The sequence below is a fragment of the Phalacrocorax aristotelis genome, chromosome 1, assembly GCF_949628215.1.
Source record: "Phalacrocorax aristotelis chromosome 1, bGulAri2.1, whole genome shotgun sequence".
Classification (NCBI taxonomy): Eukaryota; Metazoa; Chordata; class Aves; order Suliformes; family Phalacrocoracidae; genus Phalacrocorax; species Phalacrocorax aristotelis.
The window spans coordinates 79,570,701-79,594,112 of record NC_134276.1 but is presented as its reverse complement, the minus strand read 5'-3'; the positions used below and the strand labels follow the sequence as shown (position 1 = coordinate 79,594,112).

Genomic DNA, 23,412 nt, shown 5'->3' with positions numbered 1-23,412 from the left:
TAACTTCTTTCATACACCTCAGATTTTCTTGCTGTGACCTTTTCTTCAATGTGCCATAAGTATCTTGGAGGAACAGTGGGCATGTGCAGAGAATTACTCAGGAGATGATGTCTAACAAGTGTGAAACAAATAGTAAACTATTGCTTTATAAATCACGTTTCCTGTGACGTAGACTTTTCCCCCACTTTTGTGTCTTTGAAATATTTGGGTACAAAATTTAATAAAAACAGTGATACTCTGAAAACAAGAACATTAATTTTTCATCTGAGAAAAAAGTATATGCAAAAAATAAATATCTGATAGTCAAACTCCTATACTAAAGTTCCAGTTGCAGTATTTGTATGTCAACAATGCATACAATCACAAAGAAAGCCAAAGGTAGTGTTGTTATAGACATTGAACAAACACTTTGTAAGACACACTCTAATTCTTCCAGTTTAAAGAAAAAAGTTGAGAGAGAGGAATATAACATTGTTACACTCTTCTCAATGCAAGCACTGGTGCAGAAATTATATGGTTTATTTAAAAGTTTTGAATTTAGCTCTCTCAAGTTCTAGTTGTATATAAAGTCTCTCACCTGTCCATAAAATCTTTCACCTCTTTTGCTGATCTTAACTGATCCAGGAGTTCTGATATAATTTCAATTCTCTTGCTTCTTGCTTGCTCTCAGATTTACCAGCTGTCACCTCTGCAATAGTAGAACTCATTAAAAAAATTGTCATTCAAGGGGAGTATTCAGGGACATGTTACCTAAACTGCCTTAATCCTGAAAACCATGCTCTTTCTCAGTGACATGGTTCTAGTTAACTTTATATCTCTTAAGAAATAAATCTCATCTTCCAGAAGATTTCCCAGATTCCTGTACAAAAGTGTATTATTATTTTACCATTGGGATGGCAAAAGTTTTCGATATTAGAAAATGGGGCCACGATTTTTAGCTCATGTAAAACAGAACCATAAGTGCTAATAGAAATTCATGCAGCAGTTCCTATACGATATGTAAAATTTTTGAGTCCGATCTATATTGGAGAGCAGAATTTGGAATACAAAATATATTACTGAGCTTTGATAAATTTTGAAAAATATTTACAAATAAAAATAACTGAAGAAAAGTAGAAAAACATTTATTACGATACTTACAAACTTTAAAATTTCATTTTGATTAAGTTTAGTTAAACATCTGTTTCTTCTTGAAATAGAATAATAAAAATCTCTAAGATATAATGAGAATTGTATTTAGTGGAATAGGGAAATAATGAGTGTGAAAAAAATAATTTTTGGAGGGATGCAGTGCAAAACCATGCTTAAACTAAACAACCTTCCTTCTTCAAATAGCTTAAAAAATCAGGTTTTGCATAGCACTATTAATGTTTTACTCATATAGGCCTTCTATAGGCCTATATATTTTTTACTCTATAGGCCTTCTGTAACAATTTGCAAACTGGATTCAAATTAAGATGGCTATTGGACCTTAAGTGTGTTTAACTAAGAGGAGGAGTTTGAGGACACATGAACTACAAGAGGAAAAAGATATTAATTTTCCATAGTGGGACAAAGGGATGCATAGATGGGCATACACTTATTAAACCATATTTTTGCTCATTGGTAGCCAAAACATTGGAAACCTCCTGCCTGGTCATGAGGCCAAATGAAACCCTGGGAGTGAGGAGTCCAAAGTCAAAGATGAGGAAAGACAGAAAGTGGATCTGAGAGAAGCTGTGTGTCTCTGGAAGAGATCTGATGCAATTCTGTAAGATGTCTGGGTTAGTCTAACAGCCTTCTTTCAAGTATAGCAATACATTGAATCAGCTAACCTCTACGTGATTGGTTGGATCATCACAGCTTCCATGTTCCTGTCCTCTCATTCCACTTCTGACCTTGCAGTGCTACTGGGATAGTTGGTAACTATCCCAGTAAAAAGAAAGGGGTAAAGAAAGCAGGATAAAAAGCTGTGTCAGCTTCCCAAAGAGGCTCATTACAGAGTCACATGAGTGACAATGTGACTAGAAGGATGGGTTTTCAGAAAATATCTTAGGGTAAAATTACATTTTGGGTCAGTTAGAACCAGATGCAGTCACCTAATTTCCCGTGTCTGCAGTATAGATTTCTACGTGTCATTCTTGTTTATCTCTCATCAAAGTCAATGAACATCTCTGGTGGTCTTCAGTGCCAGTTTAGATGGTGTGAGCTATCCCACCTTGACCTCATAACAGCTTTCAGAAAAGCACAGGTTTCCCACATATTTTATGTCTGCTAGTCCTGTTTAAGTATCTCAAATATCTATATACGTCCTGAGTGGCACTACATACCTATGGGAAACCCACTAAGCTCAGACTGTAGTCAAATTATAACTGGTAGCTAGAAAACCATTAATCTGATAAAATCTAGATATTGACTCCTGGACAACAAAATATCTTTCTGTGTTCTTTTAATTAGATCTCCACTGGCTTAGACATAATGACTGCATATAGACACCTTTTGCTATCGACTTATACATTTATATTGTGTTGCTCTTCAACTGTCTTGCTAGGAAGCTAATCTTACCCATGATGTTTTAGATGATCTAGTAGGTCTTTATTGTCTGGAGGGGTTTGTCAAATTACCTACCAACTGAAAAATAAACCGAAAGAGGATGTAGATCCTTCACAGAAAACCTTTTCTTTGATTTCTAAAGTAGTCAGAAAACCATCCATCTCAAGCAGAATTATATCAGTGAACTTATATCAGCTTCATGTACTACTAGTGTTTCCTCTTAATAAACCAGAAGATCCAAAATGTAGCTAATTATGCAAGTAAAAAAAGATTAATTCTTTATATATTAGTTCGTCTAGTGCAAAACAAGTCAAAGAACTTAGCAACTGCTGCAGAAACAGTTACATACAAAATGTGTGTTTCAGATAGCATTGCTTTCTAGTAAAGTAATGAAGTATAAGATGGTCTTTGCTTTTCCACCTAACCATGTAGTGAAACAAAACCACTCTCCTTACCACTAAAACCTATTGGTATTTACCCAAGCGAGGATTCAGTGGACTTACCATATGTGCATTCTTACTCAGAGAGTGCAATCGCTTGTTCTTTACATGGTTATTTAGAACAGATATGCTGTCATTCTCATTGCTTTATGATTATTTGTACTCTACCAGGTAATTGTGTGGCAATCTAGATGCACAAACTTTAACCACACCTCATATGAGCATAAATTCACAAACCCATTACAGCACATGTTGTGGAGTCTATACTGCTTGGAGGTGAGGTGATCTTAGCATAGATCACCAAAAGGTTAGCACTTTTGGACCACTTAACCACTTTTGAATAGTTAATGCTTTCAGACCAGTACTGAAAGTTTATACTTGAGCAGCGCTCAGCAGCCTTTGGAAAAGGCATTTCAAATATGGAGCTATGAAGCTGAAGTCATGGAACTGCAATAATATGGCAGCACAGGAAAGTGCGGGAGGGGACTGGAGGTTGGTGTCGTCTGGATCTTTATGACTGTCAGGACAGACTAATTCTCTTAGAAAATCTTAGGTCTTCAACTTGCTCACCAGGCATCTAGCTTATTCAAATATTCTTGCTTATATAATTAGATGTGGTTTGAATTACAGTTTTAGATGAAAACTGAAAGCAATACATAGATTAAGGTGTTTTCTCAGATGGGTTAACATGAAATAGAGTGGGCAGAAGAGCAGGAGTGAGTTATGAGTATAGTCTCTTAATATGATAGTGTAGATCAAACAAGATCAATTTTGAAGACATAAAATGGATTTCTAATGTACTAATTTCTCATGAACAAAATTAGAATTTATCAAGTTTCTATTTGCTGCTCTTAAATAAAGGGTTCTTTGGAGGCATAATGCAAATAGGTAATCTCATAAACCATTCTCAGAAGTCATATTGCTTCTGGAGGGGCACCATGTTTAGTTCTCTGGCCTATGGACCATACTACATCTTTGAGTAACTGACCAGGTTTAGCAGAAACTGCATTCAAACACAAATGTGCAAGAATTTAATCTGTTCAGTAGTACCTGATTTTACCATCCCAATTTTGCTAAAGGAATGAGCTTGTTCAAAGAAGTTAGGCACAAACATAAACGTCTGTGAGACAGAGGCTTTGGGGAGATTTGTAATGGAAGAGCATTAAAACTGTAGTAAACACTAAGCTTAATATCAGCAAACAATTCAGAGACATAAGTAAAATGTTAATTTTGTTTTCTACTACATATACTATTTATGCCTGTGTTTGTACGTATCAAAGCAATTTCACATCTCTGAAAAAACTTTTCTGCAATCAAAACTTTTTCCTAAAGTAACACCTGTAATATTTATAGCACAAACATTTCTGTAAACTCTGGTAATGAGATTCTGAAACAGGAGAGATGAAGGATAAAGTATAATTGCTTTTTTGACTCCAGAGATTCTTGGATAAATTTTAACATCTGGCACCATACTATATCCTGAAAGACCTACAAGCTTTCATGGGAGAAGCACTGTCACAATTCTATAAAGCCAGGACACATTTTTGATAGCTGGCTTATTTTTGATTACTTTTATTTCTGTTAAAATGAGGTACTTCTTAACTTGTTTGCTTTACATAAATTCCTGTGATACCCTAGAAATAGCTGTATTCAAAGGTAGATAAGCTTTTCTTGCTTTTTGTAAATATAAAATACATAACTTGCCTTGCTGGAAATATTAATGATTAAAAATTAATTTTTCATAATGCCTAGTAACCTGTCCTCTGAACCTACCATCCTGAGAGTGGTCTATTACTTTCAGATAAGTGGTCTCTCATACTAGGTGCTTATTCTTATACAACTGTTATAGATACGTTGGCTGGTTAACTAAACCTTGGAAGATAATTCTTACTGGGACCTTGAAAGTTGTATTATCTTTTTCTCCTTTTATGACTCAATCATCTGTTTCCAAGAGGTCATAATCTATTACATCTTCCCTTCATATTAAAGGGTATCATACTAATATGTTAATACATGAAATGTGTTATCTCTCTACAATTATGAGATTAATTTATTTTTGTTTGGTTTTATTGTCATTTGCCTATAATCTCACAGTTACGCTCTGGTAATGTATTAACTTAGCATAAACCTCTGATTAATCTAAATTTCAGACAACTGCAGAATTTAACCTGTGATAAAAATGAGGTTTCTCTGAGTCATACAGAACTAAATGGTCCTTCATTAGGGGATGGGTTTATTTTTGCAGCAGAACAAAATAAGTATTTTAGTACTAATATTTCTGGATAGGAAAATCTGCTGTGCACAGCCTCTTCCTTTTTGGCTCCTGTGACTTTCCAAAGAAAATTTTAATCTTGTTTCTTTTTTTTTCTTTTTTTTTCCTTTTTCACTCTGCTCTCACACTCCTATTCCCTGAACCCTTCTACCAATATGAGGGCTCCTTGGTGACTGTTACGAGTTAATGCATTGGAAAATGTAATACTAATGGACATATCTCAAGATCGCAGATCTTGTCTGCTGAACATAACTTTTGTTATGAGAAAAAAATGATTTTTTTTAAAGAACATTAAAAAAAAAGTCGAATAAAAAAAAAGTCCTATCTTTCATATGCACAAGGGACACCCCGGCCCCCCCGCCCCCAAGATCAAATCCTGTCATTCCTGGATGAAAAGAGAATGTGGAGGCTGGTGTCGTTTAAATATTTTATTCCTTACATGTACGTCCTGTTTCTCGTGAACTGTGAGTAGGAAGTGTGTAGGGACTACAATACTCCTTGGATAATGTTATGATAGCTATGAAACTATTTTTTTCAGGATTTGAATCTATTTAATTCCTTGGAATGGGTTATAGGATAAAAAGTCCTGTAGAATTACGTGTACCTCTAGGCATCCTACATAATGAATAAATAAATAAATAAAAATAAATGTAGTACTAATCACTTAAAAAAAAAACCCCAAACAGTGGAGGTCTACATGAATATCTGCAATAATATAATTGAACATTTCTTTCTGAATCTGAACCAAATAAGGATTACCGTTAGAGTGACGAGGACTGTATGGAGATTTCTAGTAGTAAGACAGAAAAGATTATATCACAGGCTATAGAATAAGTTCAGATATGTAGCAGTGAAGTTTTAAAGGACTTTCTCTAATTTTGCTTTTTTTTTTTAAACAAGATTTATTTATTGTTATGTCTAGTATGATTCATTATAGTTTTGAAATTAATTGTTATTTTTACAGTTTATAATTTCTCAGCTTTCCAGTAAGAACAGGTATAGTTTTATCATTTTAGAGTTACTGAAGAGTATTTGATGGTGGTAACTACTGCATTTGCTACTATTATTCCAGTCCAGCATTCATTAATAAAAAAACCCAATAATGTAAGCATTTAATGATGTTTGTTATCAAATACAAAGGAAGCAGACATTAATACTAGATCTCAAAATCTCAAGTCCTGCTTTCAATTAAACAATGGAATTTTCCATATGTTAATTCAAACGGCATGAGACTCATTTTCTTCCTGATTAAAAATATATATTGTGGGCAATTTCAGCCTCATTCAGAGCCAACCAAAGAAAATTGAAAGAATTGCTAAGTACTAGCCTCTTGATTGGCTCATCAATGAAGGTTCAGCTCTACATGATGTTATTCATATTTCTTGGTGAAGACAGATTACTGTGATAAAATATCAATTTCTGACGGCATATTTTGAGATAGCGTAGGCTTACATGTGACATTATATTGTGACCTGTTTTCTATTGAAATAGTAGAACTGAAGCCTTTCTTTTTTCTGTTTAGCCTTTAAAATTGGTGCCTTTAAAATTAGCTAAGTAGGTGTTCACATTTCTAAATGAATAATGTTAAAAAAAGAATCAGTGCAAAGCTTTGCATATACAATCCAAAATATTAATTTCTAAGGGCTTACATATTAAATAGAGACTTTACATGATGTTTGAAAGAATATTCCAGTTTTGTTCTCAACTGGAGTTCTTAAAAACAAGCAAGCAAACAAATCTAACTCCATCCAGTATAATAAATCTCACCAGGCAGGTCTATCTCCAAAACAGAGACTTCAAATATTAATTTTTCTATCTCTGACAAAGATAGTAATTTTTTTTTGTTTGTTTGGTAACATGTCTCACAGGATCCCCTATCATTAGCAACTGGGTGTTGCTAAAAAATGTGCATTAAAAAAAAAGGACTAGCTAAGTGATACTACAGTTATTGAAAATGTAATGCTAGAAGTTTAGTTCCTTTTATTAGTTTCTAGCCCTTGGGTCAGACAAACAGATTTATATTTTTTCTACAGATTAATCACTACAGTTCAGATATAGAGAATGAACTAATTATATATTCACAACCCATTTTATTTCCTTAGATCAGGCAATTTCAGCTATTGAAATATGTCACATACCCATGTTGAGCCAGCAGTGACACCAAAGTTTTTGTCTGAAAGTGACTAAATTGGTCTAGATGATCCACGGTTTTTTGAGAATCTGAGATTATGTCAAACCGAGATTTGAGAACATTAGCATGTGGGAATTCAGATTTCACCTCCTTTCCCCCCTACTTTCATTCATCTAAATCCTCATAATCACAGGAAATTGTGAAAGAAAAAAACATTAGGACAGAAGGAACATAAAACAAATCCTACAAATCACAAAGTGCTAAAAGTTTTCCTCTAGCCCATAAGAAATTTAAGAAATGCATTGCAAGCAACAGCAACATCAAATACATTGCATAGAACGGGAGGGGTCAAGACCGCTGTTGATTTCCTATATCTCTGCATCAACAGGAAATTAATTTATATAAATATGTGAATGATCCTGTCATAATATCATATATTATTCAGCTATGCAAGAAAACAAACCAAATCATTTATCAACACCAAATAAATAATATCTCAAGAACTAGCTAAATAACCTTGTAGTTGTTCTTGGGGTAGGGAAGGGTCTTTCTTGATTTGACTTCATACTTGGGATTGGTTAGTTATCAGCAAGAGATGTTGCAAGCAAATGGAGAACCGTAGGAGAATCAGTGCACTGTTAATAACAGTGCATCCTTACACTTGCCTATTAAGGCAAAAAGGACACCAGAAATGAATCTGCAAAAAAACAACTTCTGTTTCCTATGGTAATTATTGGAATTGTTGAAACAAGGAAGTCACACAAAATGATGGAGACAAAACATATACAATCATTAAAATAAAAATATTTATTTTGGCTACATTCAGGTTTGATATCAAAAGATGCTTATCTGAACTTTATAATTCTACGATCATCAAAATCTTCTCCATAAACTTTCATAAAATCATACAATTATAGAATGGTTTGGGTTGGAAGGGACCTTTAAATGTCATCCAGTTCAACCCCTCCTGTGATAAGCAGGGACATCTTCAACTAGATCAGGTTGCTCAGAGCTCCGTCCAACCTGACCTTGAATGTTTGCAGGGATGAGGCATCTACCACCTCTCTGGGCAACCTGTTCCACCATTGTGGATGTAACAATCTTTTAAAAAAATATTCAATATTAATTTTAACATTTTTGTGTTATATGCTAATTATGTTTTGTATATGTGTATACAATATATATTATTATTGCATTTATGTTTATATAGAAATATAATTTCTTTTTGATTTATTTAACAATCAAAACATATTATGATATATGTTATTATATGTTAATAAGTTAAACAAAAATTTAATATTAATTATAACAGTAAAAACTGTTACATGACTGTAATACCAGTGTTTCACCACCCTCATTGTAAAAAACTTCTTCCTTATATCTAGTCTAAATGTACCCTCTTTTAGTTTAAAACCATTGCCCTTAGTCCTATCGCAGTAGGCCCTGTTAAAGTCTGTCCCCATCTTTCTTATAAGCCCCTCTGAAGTACTGAAAGGTCACAATAAGGTCTCTCCAGAGCCTTCTCTTCTCCAGGTGGAACACCCCCAACTCTCTCAGCCTTTCCTCACAGGAAAGGTGTTCCGTCCCCTAATCATTATTGATCCAGGCCCTCCTCTGGACCCACTCTAAGAGGTCCATGTCTTTCCTGTGCTGAGGACTCCAGAGCTGGACGCAGCACTGCAGGTGGGGTCTCACCAGAGCGGGGTAGAGGGGCAGAATCACCCGCCTCAACCTGGTGGATACACTTCTTTTGTTGTAGCCCAGATAGTATTTTATCAAATACTATCCGAGAGCAATTAAACTGATTGTCCCCACAGTCCTGCATATAGGCTTCTCTGAAAATTTACTTCATGATTGTAAATATTTTTTTCTTATTGTGTCTGGAAATGTATTCATAATCAATTTGTAGCTGTTTGCTTTGCACAAGCATTATCTTTCAATTTAATTAGTTCTTTCTCACTTCTTCCAAAGCCCCAAATGTTTAGCTTACCAAAATTGAATGACTCCTCATATAAACAAGTCAAGTCCTTTAACTGCTTTTCATAAGCTTGGTTTTCCATTACTGTAATTATTTTGGCATTTTGCTGAACCTGTTTCAATTTAAGTTCGTTAATGTAGGTAACCAAAACTGTGCATTACATTCTTTATGAAGTCTTAACTCTATTTTTTAGAGTGTTATGAATATAGAAGTGTTTTTCCCCGCCCCCATCTGTCTTTTCTGTTGCTTCCTAGAAGTGTGGTGCTTTTTTAAAAGGTTTGTTACACTGTTAGCTCAAAACCATCTTGTAGCATTTGAGATAGGAAAAGAAGTGGTAGTCAAACTGAAGCAAAGGACACCTAGCTTCACCTACAGGAAAACACTAATGCAACATTAGAGTAAATGGTTTAGAGGAGGCTGTGGAACAGAAGAATTCCAAGAACAGCTTAGAAAAATATCTGTCAGGAATTTTTTAAGTTTAATTCATCTGCTTGCTAGTGGGAGAATAGACTACATGACTGCTTAAAGACCCTTTCATTGTTAAGGCTCTGTAACAAAATATATTTCTATATCGTCTCAGTAAGTGTTTATGAATCATGTGTTTTATTATTTACAGCAGCAAGTACTATTCTTAATTTTGAAGTAAATTCTATTGGAAATTACTCTTCTCAATCCTTGAGAAACCAGGGTGAAATTATCTATACTTAATCTGAAAGATATACTGTTACAAGTGCCCACAATTGTATTTTTCTGTTACAAACATGATAATCAGATTTCTGACTTTACAGGATTTTTCCATCCATACATCTCTTTGTTAATAAATAATTCTTCTAACATTTGTAGTAGATGTGATCTAATGAGGGTCGCAGTCCTTTTCCTTGTTTTATGTATGGGCTGTGCCCCATTTGTATATTCCCAGAGCTGCCCAGTGTCCTAGTTTCAACTGGGACAGAGTTAATTTTCTTCCTAGTAGCTAGTATAGGGCTATGTTTAGGATTTGTGCTAAAAACAGTGTTGATAACGTGGAAATGTTTTAGTTGTTGCTGAGCAGTGCTTACACTAGTCAAGGACTTTTTCAGCTCCCCAGGCTCTGCCAGGTGCACAAGAAGCTGGGAGGGGACACAGCCAGGACAGCTGACTCCAACTGACCAAAGGGATATCCCACACCATATGACATCATGCTCAGCATGTAAAGCTGGGGGAAGAAGAAGGAAGGGGGGGACGTTTGGAGTGGTGGCATTTGTCTTCCCAAGCAACCGTACGTGTGATGGAGCCCTGCTTTCCTGGAGATGGCTGAGCACCTGCCTGCCCATGGGAAGTAGTGAATGAATTCCTTGTTTTGCTTTGCTTGCACATGTGGCTTTTGCTTTACTATTAAACTGTCTTTATCTCAACCCACAAGTCTTCTCACTTTTACTCTTCCATTTCTCTCCCCCATCCCACTGAGGGGGGAATGAGCGACCAGGTGGCTGTGTGGTGCTTAGTTGCTGACTGGGCCAAACCACGACATCTGGGCACACTGTGATAGATATTCCTATCACCACCCCAGAACCTTTTCCACAGAGCTGTTCCATTCCTCCAGCCTCGTTGGTCCATCTGAATCGCAACTCTGCCCTCAAGCATATCAACTGATCACCTCAGTTTGATGTCATCTGCAAACCTGATGGGCATGCTCTCCATTACATCTTTTAGTTTGCTGATGAAGGCTTTAAACATAAGAGGACCCAGGATAAACTCCTGTAGTATGACTTTTGTTAGAAGCATCTTGGTAGAGTACAACCCATTATCATCTGGGTCCAACCACCAAAATATATTTTTACCCATCTAATTGTTCACTTAACCACTGTAATATCCTAATTTTTCCACAGGAATCTTATGGGAGAGAGTGTCAAAAACATTGCTGAAGTCAAGGTATTGGACATGCACTCCTATCTTCTCACCTACACATCCAGTCATTTTATCATAGAAGGCAGTCAAGTTGGTCAGGTACAATATAACTTTGATAAACCCATGTTGACTGTTCCCAGTCACCTTCTCCTTCCTGGGCTTCAAGGATACTCACTCATGTACAATGAGTTTTTCAGGAATGAAATTGGGACTGTCTGGCCTGTAGTTGCCCAGATTGACCTTCTGGCCTTCTGAAGTTGACTGTGAACATTTGCTTTGTTCTATTTGTAAGAAATATCTTCCAATCTTCATAGATTTTCAGAGATAATGGGGGGTGGTCTTGTGAAGACATTGGGCATATCTGCCTTAGGTGCGGTCTGTCAGGTTCCTTGGACTTTCAGTTAATTCATGACTTGATCTCATACACTGTTATTGTCTTTCTTCCTTGAACTCTGCCTCCAGGCACAGATTTCAGATAATTGTTCCAATTTTGTTAACTCTAAAATAATTTTTTTTTAATAAAATATTTACAGTCATGAAATGTACTCATTAACAAAGTACTTAATCCAGCACAGGACTCCTAGCCTGGACATTCCCCAGACATTTAATTTTAGTTCATCAAAGTATGCTTTGTGGTATGTTCTGAAGGGTCATCATCACAAGATTAGAAGTTTTTTCTTGCTCATGAAGCCCTCTGCTTCAGGAGGAAGATTTTCACTTGCAGCATTTCATGTCCTGTTGACGACATCTATAAGTTCATTCCATTATATTCTTACAGCCTTAGTCAAGTACCTGGGACCCCTAATTTCTGTCTCTGTTTTACAAGACCCTTGTTATTTTTCAGAAAGCCATTCTGATATCAACTGAGGCTCCAAGTGAGTGATGGTGAAGCAATTCTCATTAGTTGTCTGTGTTCTCAGTGAAAGAGAGGGATATGTGACATAAGAGGATTTAACAGCACCGAAAATCCCCAATGTAAGTTCCATAGACTCTTGGGGAGAAAGGAGGAACATAACTTAAATGAACAAGTTATCTTTTGACTGTCTGGGAAACTATGAGATTATGTTGAGTGGATTTCTTCCTGTCAAGGCAGCAAGTAAAATTTCATTGACACATTTCCAGGATTAGACATGTCTTGCTACCATTGGCTGTGTTCACTTATGCCCTTGCTTTCTTTTACTTGTAATTTTTGCAATATTGGCTCATGATATTCTTTTTGTTAGAGCTGAAGTCAAAAAGGCTTTGAACATTTAAATGTTTTCTGTCTCATTCAGTAACTTACCTCATAAAGGAACGCCTCAGCATTTCCTTTAATCTCTTTTTAACTTATACTGTGCTTAGAGAACATTTTATTCCTACTAATATTCTCTGCTAGTTTTAACTCCTTAGGTTTTCTGAATTTGCACCTTATGTGCTTTTATTGTTCTTTCCTAGAGCATTTTGTTATGTTACTGTTTCCACTTTTTCTATGATTGCCTTTTGCTTTTCAGATTATTAAAGAATTTTTCATTTAAATACATTGGTTTCTGACCTCTTAATCTTACCTTTCCTTTGTATGTGGATAATTTACCTCAAAATTTTTAATATTGTCTTTTTTAGAAATATCCATTTTTCTATCCTTTTTCCTTTAGATTACTTTCTTCACAAATGAGCTCTCAGGGTTGTTCAAGCCCACTTTCCTGAGGTACACAAAATGCATTTTCTTTACTTTCTTCATCCCTTTTGCTTACTTTTCTCTCTGTCTTCAAATTGTAAATCATTGTGCAGAATTAACTCTAAAAATTTTGTGAGCTGATTCTTGTACTTTTTGCAATAAAAAGTCATCCACAATGTGTTCCAAGAACTCACCTGATACTTCCAGTCCTGTGATAATATTTTTTCAACATGTACTAGATAGTTAAAGTCTTCCAAACTTGATTGCTTTTCAATCAATAGTTGGTGTTTCTCTTCTGCTAAATTTGACTTCGAAATTTTCATTTGAACTTTGGAATTTTCCAAATGAACTTCCTGGTTTGTGCAAAACCAGGAAGTTAGGAAGCTTGGTTGGCATTTCTACCACTATTTTCTCTGTAGTTCTTGCTGCATTTCCTGTTTGTATTTCCTTTACCTCCATGCTGGACCAATTTATACTAGACAATATCTTGCCACAAACAGGCAAAATAACATTAAGCACAACAAAAATACATATAACAACTACAAAACATTCCTCAACTTTCCAGAAAGCATTCATTACCATGTGTAGAGTAAAACAGATTACTTCAAGATGTTAATAAAAAGCACTTTGAAGGAATTTGTAGTCATGTACAATTTTGGAGTGAGTGGCTTTACAAGCACTGCCAGTTACTGGCTATTACAATCACTAAGGCTTCCGTATTTTTTGCAATATTTCTCTTTAAGAATACATCACTCACATATTTCATCTTTACAAAGACTGTTATATATTCCAAATTTTTGCACTGTAGATTTACTGGTAGTGTTCCATTAAAGATGAAAGAAAACTGACTGATGTATCTAAACACATGACTCTTGTACCATTTTAAATACCTGTAGGCCATTAATTCCTTATGCTCTTCAGCTCTCATTCTAGGATAGCACAGTTATTTACTGGGATGTATTTGCCAACCCAGTAGAAATAGCTGAGATATTCTAGTGCGTCTAGAATGGCACTGGATGCCAACTCTTAAGTGACTGAGTTACGCTCATTTTTTCAGGTTATCGTACGGCTATTCTCCTTTTAGCTGACATGCATTGCTTATATATCAAGCTTCATTTAGAACTCCTTCAATTATCTTTCACATTTCTGGACAGTTGTGTTTTCTCTTACTTTCTTTCAGTTGTTCCATTCATCAGTAAGCAGACATTCAGGAAAAAAAAATATTGTTTGCTAGACACTTTTGCTATGTACTGAGTTTTAACTTCAGTGTTTGCCTTTACACATGTGAACACAAGAAGTTTCCCATGGATTAGAAAGTTGCAGAAGGAGATGCTAATTCAGGAGAGCATGTAAGTCTGGCACTTTCCTTGGTCCATCTCCTTTTAACACCCCCAGCATCTACAACTGTTGGAACAGGGATTCTAAAAGGTATGACTGTGCCTAATCCCTTTATCATCTGTTCATGGACTTCTTGTTAATAAACCTGCTGATATCTCTGCAGCTTCCTGTGGCAATAAATTCTGGAAGTTCACTATCTGCTGGGAAGAAAAAACTTCTTTCTCATATTTGTTCTCAACTGTCTCTCACAAGTTTCAATACATGCAATAAGTTCTGGTATTCTGTCTTTTGATAAATTATGATTCTTCATTCTTCCTATCCATCACCTTCATGTTTTTAGAAGTCTTGATCCCTCAGCCTTCTTCTCTTCAAATTTAAGAATATCAGATATTTTTTTCTCTCTTGTAAAGTAGTACTGCTATCCGCTTGTTTGCTGCTCTCCTCTTTACATTCTTTAACTCCAGTCTACTCCATTTTATCCCTCTTGAGATGCATAGAACAAACCTTTACACAGTACCAAATAAATCAGTCCAACAAGGTTTTTATAGTGAGGTCCTCTCTTTTGTTGTCTCTTTCTGTGGATGCACAACATTTTGCTACCTTTCTTTGTTAGCTTGCACACATTAAGACAATGACTTCAAAGAACCTTAGGATCTCTTACTTGAGCTGTAACTACTAGGCATAACTGACAGAGTCCTATGAAATACTTTGTAGTAAGGATACATGACAGTTACGGATTGCAAGTATGAACTATGTGGAGGAAAAAAAAACCTAATGATAATTTTTTAACAGAGTTTAAGTAACTGGTTTTAAACATTCTTAGAACTTGTGAACAAATATTATTACTGGAATTGCTGTTTTAGAGTTATAATTTCTGGCTCTTTCCAGAGAATACATAGGTTGACCCGTTTACTTAAGCCTAATTTCAAGGGGGAGAAACATATAGACATATGTAAGTCTAATGGTAAGAGAAGATGAGCATTGGAAATGTTTAAGTGTCTGAATACGCCTTCTTTTAAGTGTGTAAGTGTGTGATGTCATATAAGGATAATTTAAGGTTACAAAGATCTGGTATTAAAACTTTAATGAAATGAGTCTGGAAAGATCATGCATCATTAAGGACGTCTGTCATATGGTGAGCGTGTGAAATCCTTGCCGAGTGGCATGCTGGAAATGAAATACATTAACAATGTGTTCCAGAAAGAAAAATGGGACAAAAGCTAAGTGAAATGTGGGGTAAAGCCAGAAAAGGACCCTTCCACATTAGTATCTTCAAAACAACATGTGGAGGATTGGTACTTTGGCAAAGAAATATATACTTCACATAGATTCATTCTCTGATACTCCAATCTTTTGAGGCAGAAAGAAGTCTTTAATTTTACTGATTTCTGTGATATGGGAGAAGAGTGATCAGTTCAACTAAAAGAAAAAGCTATGGAGTATTACTACATTAGGTAATATATTTTTTTCCTCAAAACAAAATAACAATAAATATAGTAAAATAGTAATGTTTAGTTTTACAGACATTCAGAAAATATTCATGAAAATTAAATCTTTACAGAACATTTTCCACCTGGAAAACCTTTTAATAAAACTTTTGATCAACAAAAATGCTGACTACTTCTAGTATATTGGACATGAGCGGGCAATGTGTGCCTGCAACCCAGAAAGCCAGTTGTATCCTGGGCTGCATAAAAAGAAACCTGGCCAGCAGGTCAAGGGAGGTGATTCTGCCCCTCTACTCCACTCTCGTGAGACCCCACCTGGAGTGCTGCATCCAGCTCTGGGTTCCCCAGAACAAGAAGAGCACAGACCTGTTAGAGTGGGTCCAGAGGAGGGTCACAAAATTGATCAGTGGCCTGGAGCACCTCTCCTCTGAGGAAAGGCTGAGAGAATTGAGGGTTTTCAGCCTGGAGAAGAAAAAGCTCTGGGGAGACACTTTATTTTGTCCTTTCATTATATGAAGGAGGCTTAAAAGAAAGAGAGATACTGAGGCCTGTAGTGACAGGACAAGGAGCAATGGTTTTAAAGTGAAAAAGGGTACCTTTAGTTTGGACAAAAGGAAGGAATTTTTTTAAAAAATTAGGGTGCTGGGACACTAGAACAGGTTGCCCGGAGAAGTTGTGAAAGCCCCATTGGAAATGTTCAAAGTCAGGCTAGATGGGGCTTTGAGCAATCTGATCTAGTGAAAGATGCCTTTGCCCCCAGCATGGGGGTTGGACTAGACGATCTTTGAAGGTCCCTTCCAACCCATACCATTCTATAAGGCACAGTGTAGGGAGGGACTGAATAGGAAATCCTGAGTAAAATCTTTGGGACAACTAGTGGAACTTTAAAAATAAAACATTTCTAACTTGCTGAAGCAATGATGAATGTGAAATTGTTAAAGATAATTATCTCAAAGCAGTTCTAATGATCATATAGAACTGAAAATTATCACTCATTTTGTGGGCTACACCATTACATACCCATGGTGTAGTAATGTATAGTTCAGCAACATACAGTGCTGGCAAAGTATTGATCTTGGAAAGTCAGGAGGTGTGACGTGAAATATAGAACTACTAAAGTTTGGGGTAAAATACAGGCTTGTGTTCAAACTTGATTAATAGATCAATTTTTTTAAATACAAAAGCAATTATTCTAATGAGCGTAGACTTAATGAATTAATATCCTTTGGCAATGTGCCAGCCGGAAATGGAGAGACAAGTAAGTTTATGCCAAATTAATTGTCCTTTCCTTCTGAGTCAGGGAAATAAAAAGTGAGATGTCACTTTTAGTAAAATGAAAAATGAAGATCACCAAAAGTTGTTTTGGTTTTCTGTTTTATTTTGTTTTGTAAGATATTCAGACAGCTGTAGCTCTTAATTGTTGAAATAAAACCTCCTGTATTCAAAACCAGAAAAAAATCCGTTATGTCAACAGAAGGAAAACAGGTGCTGTGCAAAAATTACAACAGAACTCGAAGAACCTACAAATAAATGAATTAATATATTATGGACAAACAGAACAACTGTCAAAAACAGAGCAAAGTAAGTTGCTTGTACTTTAAAATGTTCCAATATTTTCTGCCATGGTGTGTAACAGTACAGAATAGATGGTACAGAAGATAAGTTGCTGTATGTTTTAATTAGATATAGAGCCAGAATACAAATGGAGTGCACACCCCAGCCTATAACCATGAAACATTCCTTAAGTTACATCTATTTTGTAAGATAAAAAGAACAAATATTAGTTCCTGGCTCTGAAATCAAGGAGTACAGACTTGCTTACATCAACACCATGTTCCTTTATTGGTAGATATAGAATTAGCCTAGACATAGCCACTGAATTTTGATTGTTGCTAAAGTCAAAGGTCTGGGTAAGTTGCAAATTAAACTTCACCATTTTGCTTGTGCTTGTCTGTTGCTTTCTCCACACAGATTTAATTTGGAAGCACGAAACCAGTATCGTCATTGCTGTCAGACTTCCACTTGTCATGACAGATGGGAGGTGTCACGGGAGGTGAGGACATTTGGAGAACAGCTTCATGACCCAAGTATGACTCATAGTTGCTTGTTGCATACAGAGAAATTGTCACATATGATAGTTTTTTAGAAGTCTGGCCTTATGTCTTCACAAATGTGACTTCACTTACTGTCATTTTTTCACCCTCACATTCCCTATTTTCTGCTGGTGTCCAAAAAGCAATAATTAACACCAATGAAATTCAGCAGGACTAGTTAAATAGAAGTGAGAAAAGAATTTGAGTTATTTTGTACTTTTTGTGTTTGCAATAGAGTGGTTTAGGAAAAAAAAGTGCTATTTTCCCTTTGTTCTCTGAGCTATTTTTCATGTACAAGTCAGGACAGAAGTGGTTACTGGCAAAAAATTCCAGTCTGGATTCTTATGTTCCTGATACATTTATGACTATTAGCAGTTATGTAGGAAGTACTACTTCACTCTTTCAAACCTTATAGGCCTATTTTTCCCCTCAATCAGGTTAAAATTTTCCATACAGTTGTGGAAGGGAATTGAACTTATAATATTTACATTTGCACACCTTTTCTGCTTTCATTAGCAGAAAGATATTTTACCTGTAGACCTGTATATTATATCGTCTGCCAATACATAGTTACCTGAAGTATAAAGAGGATGGGAAACTGGAAATTTAAGTATGTTCTGAGAATAATTTTCTGACCAGCTGTCTGCAAAAAATGCCAACAAACCCCACTTGATTACTTCAAAGGGAGAGAACGTGGTGAATATTATATTAACACCCAAGTGTGGCTTGTTTTGTCAACAGAAGCAATAAGGTATCTGCCACAAAGAAAAGTTAATCAATAGGGAAGAACACTCTTCCCTTATTGGAAAATAGAACTGCAGCTTTTTGATAAACTGATTAAATTAAATTGGAGAAAAATATATATCCCTTGTGCATCACTTGCCTAAAATGCATTATGCCCTAATTAATTGCTAACATCTAAGGAGGAAAACTTTTGTTTTTGAATATGCCACCAAAATCACAGACTCAGAGAATCACAGGTTGGAAGGGACCTCAGGGATCCTCTAGTCCAACCTTCTAGAAAGAGCAGAGTCTAGACAAGGTGGCCCAGCACCCTGTCCAGACGACTCTTGGAGGTGTCCAACGTGGCCAAGTCAACAACTTCCCTGGGGAGATTATTCCAATGGTGACTGTCCTCACTGTGAAAAATTTCCCTCTCGTGTCCAATCAGAATCTCCCCAAGAGCAACCTGTGTCCATTCCCCCTTGTCCTCTCCATGGGACTCCGTGTAAAAAGGGAGTCTCCATCTTATTTGTAGTTACCCCTTAAGTACTGGTACATGGTGATGAGATCCCGTCTGAGCCTCCTTTTCTCAAGGCTGAACTATAGAAAAAGACACTTATTTTCTCTGCAATTAAGCCTACACCAATGCATCTACAGCTTCTGCTTTGCTTATCATGGTAAATTAATCTATGATCGTCTTTGCTCATACATCTGGACTGTTCTCAGCCCCTAAGACGGCATACTGCTAACAGGTTTGGGTATGCTTGTGCTGCACTGAAATGCTTTTTGCAGAAGGCATTGTCCTCCATGACAGAAGAGGTCTGATCCGGACAAGAAGGTCTAAAACAGAGAGAGAATCAATTTGCAGAAACCTGAGGAGAGGAACTGTGAACAGAATTCATAGCAGGATATTTAAATGTGTGCGGTAACATGAGGACCTTGTCTCCCATCTAGTATTCTAACTACATTTGTGAGGGTTACAACCAAGCCTTGCTGCTTTAGCCTGGATTCTGTCTGCATTTGTAAGGACTATAGCCTATATTTTCATGCCAGCAAGTCCCTGGAAGAGTGGATTAATAAAAACTGGCACACCTAGTTGTTGGTGATAGATTCTCTGAAGAAGTGGGCTGGAAGACAACCAGAGCAAGAAGCCGGTCTGAGAAGCATTGGGAAATATAATCACATCACAGGTATAAAGGAAATTTTTGAGCACTTACATAATAGCTTATTGAGAGGTCTGTAGCAACATCAGCAACCAAAGATGATCTGATGCTGGCAGTAATAGCAAGGTAATCTGTTTTGCATTACCTGTCTATACAGCTGTCCCTTTGCTTTTTATAGACATGGTATGTATCTAGCACTGGCAACTTTTTGTAGATTTTGCTGCTATAAATATGCAATAGTTATACACAATGCTAGAACCGTTATGGATTTAACAGTGTTAACACCAATCTGACACTTGTCATTCCCACTTTGTGCTGCAACATTCAGAAATATAGATGAACCCAATGAGGAAATAATAAATTGTATCAGATAAGGAAATACTAGAATGAACCCAACACAAATCTGGACAAAGACCTAAAAGCCAAGAGGAATAATGATATTGACTATGTAGATGAGGAAGAGAAGTGATAGTCAGTAAATTTACTGCCAACCTCAGTTCTTTATTTACCAATAAAAAAGGATGAGGAACAGTTGTAGGAAGAAGTAGAATGCTTATTACATAATCAATACTGGAACTGAGTTGGTGTGATGAAGAATAATGGACAGATTTATCCCATTTAATTTTAGGAATAAATTAATTTCCCAAACTATCTGTGTCTAGTGCCATTGAAGGCACCCTGCTATATCTGAGATAGCAGCATTGGAATAGTAGACGTGACTTAGGAACTACCCTGCCCATCTGAGGCAGCAGCTGAAGGTCAGCAGGCAAGAGCACCAAAAGTAATATTAGATTACTTATACTTCTGCAGATGAATTGTGCATTGGGCAGCAATGGATGAGGCTCATAGACTTAGGCATTTATAATGTAGTTATCAGCATATGATTTAGTATTATATGAGCTAGGTGCCTGCAGTCCCACTGTTATTGGAGACCTAGTCAGTGTAGTGATATACTAATTCAGTCCCTTTTAAATATGCACCTAACTAAAGTCCTGATAGATTACATGAGGATATCTTAAAAAGAAGCACCAGTTCTTCCTTCTACACAAGTGAGTCATGCTGAGCGGAGTCTGAAGATCTATTCAGCTCGACAAATGCATCTTATACATTTCTGGAAGTATTTCCATATATGTAGATATAACCAGACTTTGGGTTTCAAAAATGCATGAATGATCTTTTTATATACTGAAAGGAGAAATGGAGGACAAAAATAAGGTTTTTATAGGCTTAACTGAAAACACTAGGGAGAAATATTGGAAATTTGAAAATAAGAGTAACTTGGATGAGAATAATTTTGAAATAAAAGAATTATTGATCCTTATAAAGGAAAGAAAGAAAAAGCAAACTAATGACAATGGACAATAGGTTTCTATAGATGCAAAGGAGCTCTGGGAAGCAAGATGCCATAGGAAGGAATTCTAAGGGATAAGATGTTTTAAAGAACTGGTAATTCCTTAACAAAACAATATTAGGGACACAGAAAAAATTGCTGTGAAGAAGAATGATAGGAAATGTAATGTGTTTAGATAGAGTAAAATGTAAGATCTTGCATAACCTTAGACTAAGGAAAAAAAGGTACACAGAAATTAGATAGTAGGCTAAATTACTAAAGGAATAGAGTTGCTAAATAGGCATAACAAAAGGCTAAGACTTACTAATTGAACAGCAGCAAAATATTAGCAAAATCAGAAAGGCACAAACTGAGGTACTTCAAGCCAAAGACATCAGAAGAGGACTGAACCGGCATTCTTAGTGTATTAGAAGAAAAAACCAAAACAACAGGAAAAGATATAGTTCATTACACAGTGGAGAAGGAAAGCTATTGAAGATTAAGCTGAATGGCTGAAATATTGAATGAGTTTTAGTTTTCTTGAGACTGTTCTGAGCTCTGATCATACAGCTAAAACAGTGAGGGGTCTGAACTATACATATAAGAAATGGGAAGAGAGTGCTCTGGTAAATTTAAAACACTCAAGTCATCTTAATGTGATTAATTCACCCTTGAGTACTAAGAAAACTAAATAAAATAATTACAGTTATGAGGGAGAATTCAAAGATAAAAGGAGGAATACTGAAGGATAAACCTAGTGCCTATTTTAGAAAAGATATAAAGGACAGCTAACAAGAACCCGAGTAATGTAAAACAACGTTAAACTTAATTTCTTCCTACAAAAAACACAAGAGGGTTTTCAGAAAATTAAGAAGAACGATGTACTTTATATTTTGAGTTTCTTAGGATTCTGACTGTTTTCATACATGATGTAAGATAAGGAATGTAAAGAAACATATTTTAAATGAAAATTCTAAAAGGGTATAAAACTGGGTAAATACTCAGGATGTTTATTGTTGAGATGTTACCCAGGTCTTCCCAATAGAAAACAATCTAGTAGTTATAGTAATTTGCAGCATTAGCAATATCATGCTGTTGTGAAGAAACAAATATTCAGCTGATATATACATATACAAATACCAATGTTATTGCAAAATTTATACTATACCAAGATTGGACTGAATATCTGAAGAATTCTGAAGGTCAAAAATTTGAAAATGTCTTCAGGAAAACAAAAAGTATGATCAATGGAATCTTAGGAAATAAAAGACCAAATGGTGACCTAATAGGTTTTAAATAAATGAAAAAGCTGTTAAAATAGGAGGAATGAATTATTTTCCATGTTCAAAGAAGATAGAAGTTGCCATTGAAATCAATCACTCCAAGAGGTATTTAGTTTTCACATTTAAGGGAAACCTCCTAATCAAAACTCTAGTTAACCAGCAAATTAGCTTGCACAGGGATGTTGTAGAGTATCCTGCAGGAGACTTATACATACATAATAAAACGGAATAGATGAATATCTCATAGGAATAGTTCAGATATAGCTGGTAATGAATTTAGAGGCAGGGATACATCCTAGATCTCCTTCGTGCATTGTTTTCCATTCTTTTTGTCTGCAGAGTAGATATTCTTATGTGCCTCAGTTTACCTAAGTAATTGGTTGGAACAAGATTTACTTAAGCAATTTTACAGAGATGAATTGTATGTTGCTAAACTTCTTTGACACCTCAGATTAAAACTGCTGCATAAGGGCAAAATATTATGTTGTACTACTAACTTCATGTATCACAGACATTTTGGGATGAAAGTAAAACATAAACAAGGTCATTAGACTGATAATCTTGCAGACCTTTCTCCACTCTGTCAACCTTATTTAGAATTTGCTCAGTGTGTGCATTTGGAACTGCTGAGTTTCAAGAACAGTTCAAAATAGTCTTGCTGCTCCAGAGTAGGTGTTTGTTGCACTGTAATGTTTCTTAAATATTATTGAAGAAAAGGACAACAGTTTGTCTATTTGAGTGTCAGATTTTCCACTGAAGATTAACAGCTTCCAAAAATGGCTTAAAACAAAAAAGAAGATAAAAAATAGCATAACTGAGAATAAAAATGTGTGATTAGTTTTATTATAACTTCTAGCTGATAAAAGCTATGCAAGTATAGAAAATAATCTTTACTCACAAGAAGTTTGTTGGATAATGTAGAATCATTAATAACATTGAAACAGAAATCTTACTTGAGGATATTCTAATGGAAAACATTCTCTTCTATGTTCTTTCCACATAAACTTATAGAAAGAAAGACAATTTCAGTTGTTCACTTGGAATTAGTACTTATTTACGATGCTTTTGTTTTCAAATTAAACATTCAATAGTATCCCATACGAACAGTATCAGATGGAGTAAGAAGTTGCTATGACCTCG

At 35.7% G+C, this 23,412-nt stretch overlaps 1 long non-coding RNA gene across 1 annotated transcript in view; it reads left to right on the top strand.

The window, feature by feature from the left end:
• Positions 1–17,973, top strand: part of LOC142052117 (uncharacterized) — a 29,025-nt gene extending 11,052 nt beyond the window's left edge. The window contains exons 2-4 of the long non-coding RNA XR_012658720.1: positions 11,222–11,339; positions 12,085–12,215; positions 17,652–17,973. This is a non-coding gene — a long non-coding RNA (uncharacterized LOC142052117). The remainder of the gene's footprint in view (positions 1–11,221; positions 11,340–12,084; positions 12,216–17,651) is intronic.
• Positions 17,974–23,412: the final 5,439 nt, after the last annotated feature.